At 56.2% G+C, this 3826-nt stretch overlaps 1 protein-coding gene across 1 annotated transcript in view; it reads left to right on the forward strand.

Annotated features, from left to right (window-relative positions):
- Positions 1-878: 878 nt before the first annotated feature.
- Positions 879-3826, forward strand: part of Arid1a (AT-rich interaction domain 1A) — an 80478-nt gene continuing 77530 nt past the window's right edge. Inside the window, exon 1 of the mRNA XM_026782313.1 lies at positions 879-2157. The gene's annotated coding sequence lies outside the window, so the exon portion shown is untranslated. The remainder of the gene's footprint in view (positions 2158-3826) is intronic.

The following is a 3826-nucleotide window of genomic DNA, read 5'->3' on the forward strand; positions in this document are numbered from 1 at the left end:
TCAGTGGATTTATGCCCGAGGCTATTTTTCTTCGTCGAGAGAAAAAGTCTTATTCAGAAATGAACATTTCTTTTCTTTCTTTCTTTTTTTTTTTTTTTTTTTTTTTTTTTTTGGATTTTCGAGACAGGGTTTCTCTGTGGCTTTGGATTTGGAGCCTGTCCTGGAACTAGCTCTGTAGACCAGGCTGGTCTCGAACATTTCTTAAAATGGGTCCTTTATTATTTTTGTAGAATGTACAATTTTCCAACTTGTTTTAAGACTTTGAAATGAATGGAAAAGGACTCCAGAAAAGCAGTGTGAGAGCGCTCCAAGCTGGAAGCCTCAAGGTCCGCTCTTTGGGCATCTTCCTAGGTCCTTGGCAGGCGCAAGTTTACCGCGAAGAGCAATGAGCGCCATTCGGACTCCGTTCCCGGGCCGAGACAATCCAGTTCATATCTTACCGCTCCTGTCTGCGAGCCGGCAGCATAATGAATTGCCTTGACTCTAGCTTCAATCCACTTTCCTCGCTTAATATGCAGCCCAAAGTTTTGCGGCTCACTGTCAGATGGTAGTGCTAGACTTTCACACCGATCCCAAAGCCTCCGCTGGGGCTGTTTCTTCACACGGAGTTACAAACTTTAAGAAACACGGCTCCAGACGGAAATCCACGCCAGGCTTTGAACTCTGCTTCTGGCTTCCGTCAACTGACACAGTTGCCCTTTTGCTCAAACTCGCAGCTCCAGTTCGCACTTGAGAGCGCTCGGCTGGATGTCTGCTGCGGCGGCGCGGCGGGAATGTGCGGGGGCCACAGCCCGGCTCTGCACGCCCCAGCCCGGAGCCCCGAACCCTTCCCCGTGGCCAGCGCCATCCTGGCCCGAGTGGAGCAGGGGCCGGAGGCCTGCGGGGAGGCGAGGCCGACCTTTTGTTTGTTTGAGGAGTTTTGTGTTTCAGGAATAGAGAGTGAGCAAACTGCGAGGGAGGAAGCACTGGTCCTCCCTACAAGCGTTTCTTTCTTCTAGCGAGCCCTCCGGGCCCAGCTTCCACATTTTGCGGTTGACTGTGTGGGATCTTCCTAGGTTCATCCCTCATCCGCGGGCCCAATCCACGCACGCTGTGCAGCTCGAGAAAATGAGAGCACATCCTCTGCCATTTTCAGCCGCCGGCTGCCGGCAGCCCAGCCCCCTTTCCTTGGCTGTGGCAGTCGCCGGAGTTCCGGCGCCTAGAAGCGGCACCCGATCCGCGCAGTCCCGGATCCGGTCCGCCTTTGCTGAGTGCCGTCCTGCCGGGCTCGGCGATAAGAACTCTCTTGTGAGAGCGAGCGAACGAGACTTTAGTCCGGTTTCCATGTCAACGATTCAGTCCATATTTGCCATCAGGCTGTCGGTGGCAGGGGCGCTTTCGTGAGGGGAGCGCTGTCCTAGCCTCCTAATCTGCGCCGGGATTCCTGAGCTGCCTGGGTGTGGGGTGAAAAGGCAGGGGCTGTGGGGGGGAAAAATACCGAGGGGAGGACCCACAGCCCCGAGTCGGGGGCTCGCTGCTCGGGCCAGCCACGTGCCCGCTCCTCCCCTCCCCCTTTCCCGTCCCTGTGCCCCTGGGGAAAGCGGATGGACCAGTTTCTAAGAAAGTTCCTCAGCCCAGCAGTCCCGAGCTTAATGCTGTAGAGCTTTGAGTGGAAGACTCCAAAGATTTGGCATTTAAAAAAAAAAGAAAAGTAGGGGAGAAGCACACTCGCTCTCCTGACCCAGGTGGATATATTTTATGCACTTTGCCTCACTGCTAGATTAAAATGGTGGCTGTTTTCAAAACAGCGTGACCACGTGTAGGGAAAGGGATTTTGGCGCTTTTCATATTCCCGGCCATGGAAGAAGGCCATGTGGACTTTCCCTGAAGACGAATCCATTCTGGCTTCCAGATTTTCAGTGGGCTCCAGGTTTCCCATTACACCCCAGCTCTGAGGAAAATGGCAGGGTAATTGCATGTAAAAAATTCCTCATTTGTGTGCGGGACTCAGGACTGTTTGGCAGCTCTGAGGCCGTTGATTAAATAGCAAAGCTCCATTTCTGAGGCAGCCTATAATTTGGTTTGTAGGACCTAATGCACCAGTGGAGTTGTTGCTCCAGAGGACTGTGAAGGAAAGAGAACCCTGGTCCACACCAGCCAGTCCCATCATCTTGGCAGGTTCGTTTGGTTCTTGGTTGGGGGATGGGTAAGCATTGTGGCTCAGGCCGGGTCCCCACTGTAGATCACCAGGAAGGTTTGGAGTGTAGAACGTTCTTGATTTTCCTTGGGGGTAGAACTCAACTTAGCCTTTGGGGATCATTTGTGGTGACCTACAGAGTGGTCAGAACTCTAGGGGCCGTGGAATCCACAAGTTCTAAAAAGCTGGCCTGTGGCCCCAAGTCTCCATCTATGCAGTGTGAGGGGGAAGGGGGCTTCTGTGGGCGATGCCGGCCCCCTGGCCTGGTGAGAAGCAGGCATTCCCTCTGGTTTCTCCTAGCTTGCCCTGTCACAGCATTCCAAGCCTGCCTGAGAAGAAAAGGCTGCTGTGAGGTTGGCAAGGCCTGTAGAGGCGACAACTCTGAATGCCTTGATCTTTTCAGATAAACCTGGCCTTAGGGTTTCTGGTAAACTTCAAGGAGTCTTTACACCTTGGGACAGACAACAGATCTGAGGGGCATCCGCTTTCTGTGACCTCTTAGGCTCTGCTTTTCCTCTCTTTAAAGAGAAAACGGTTTCCATTTTCTGCATCCCTCTTCTGCAGTGGTTTTGGACACTGAGGTTCTGCCAGTCCCTGGAGCCCCTGCTGTGGGCTGTTCCCAGTCTTCTGAGGTTCTGCCAGGACACTGGGCTGCTGACCCTGTGAGCCCGGTTCCCAGGAAGAGCTCACGGAGCTTGGTGGGCCTGGAGGACTGTCTTAGGCCCCCAAGGATCAGTAGCCACCATCTTTAAAATGAGGTGGTGGGATGCCCACGTTTGATCCCAACGCCTTCTGACACTCTGATCCCATTGTTGAATTTGCTCACAACTGGAGTGTTTTCCTTCTCTCTCTCCTTTTCTTTGGCTAAGTAGACAAGATGCAGCTTTGGTGACTCCACTTTTCACAGCCACATTCTTCTGCCCTCTGACTCTGAGTGACCTGGGCAGTCCCCTCCCTTCTGTCAGTCGGTAAAATGGGGCTAATCCAGACCTCATGCCCCCAGGGCCTTGTCAGGGCGGGCTAATAAGGGCAGGGACCGGGAGGACGGCGAGTCTGAACAATGGTCAGTCCTCCTTTGGGGCTAGCCCAAGGGGGTGAAAAGCGGGGCCCCCTCAGCTGGGGCTCCCGAGCAGGTCTGCGAGAGCCTTTGAAGCAGCAAAGTGCTGGCGACGTGCTAAGTCGCAGCCAAGACACCAGGCCCGGTGCCAGGGGGTCAGGCCCGGGCCGCGGCGGCCGCGGTTTCGGGCTCAGGCCAATTTTGCAGGAGCGGGTAAAGTTCATGCGGCCCGCTCCCTTCGGGGCGGCCGGGAGGGGACAGGCCGGGACGGGAACGCAGCGCGAGAGGCGGCGCAGGCTCCGGCGGCGCCGGCTCCGGGCCGGGTTTTCCCCGAAGCCTTCGGCGGCGGCGCTGCCGAGCGAAAGAGGCTGAGGGCTTGCCGCCGCCGCGGCTCGTTCTCTCCCCTCCTCCTTTGTGAGGGGAAGGGAGCGAGTCCATTCCACGGCCTGCGCCCGCTCCGCGCTCCACTCCGGGTTTTTCGGGCGGCCGCGACGGCGCTGGGTAAAATGGCAGTGCTGAGCCTCGTGTCGGAGTGAGGGGGACTCGGAGGAGAGTGGGGCGCTCTAGCCGCTCAGTCCCGCCGCCCGCCCGCC

The sequence above is a fragment of the Microtus ochrogaster genome, chromosome 10 (genome assembly GCF_000317375.1).
Source record: "Microtus ochrogaster isolate Prairie Vole_2 chromosome 10, MicOch1.0, whole genome shotgun sequence".
NCBI classification, from domain to species: Eukaryota; Metazoa; Chordata; class Mammalia; order Rodentia; family Cricetidae; genus Microtus; species Microtus ochrogaster.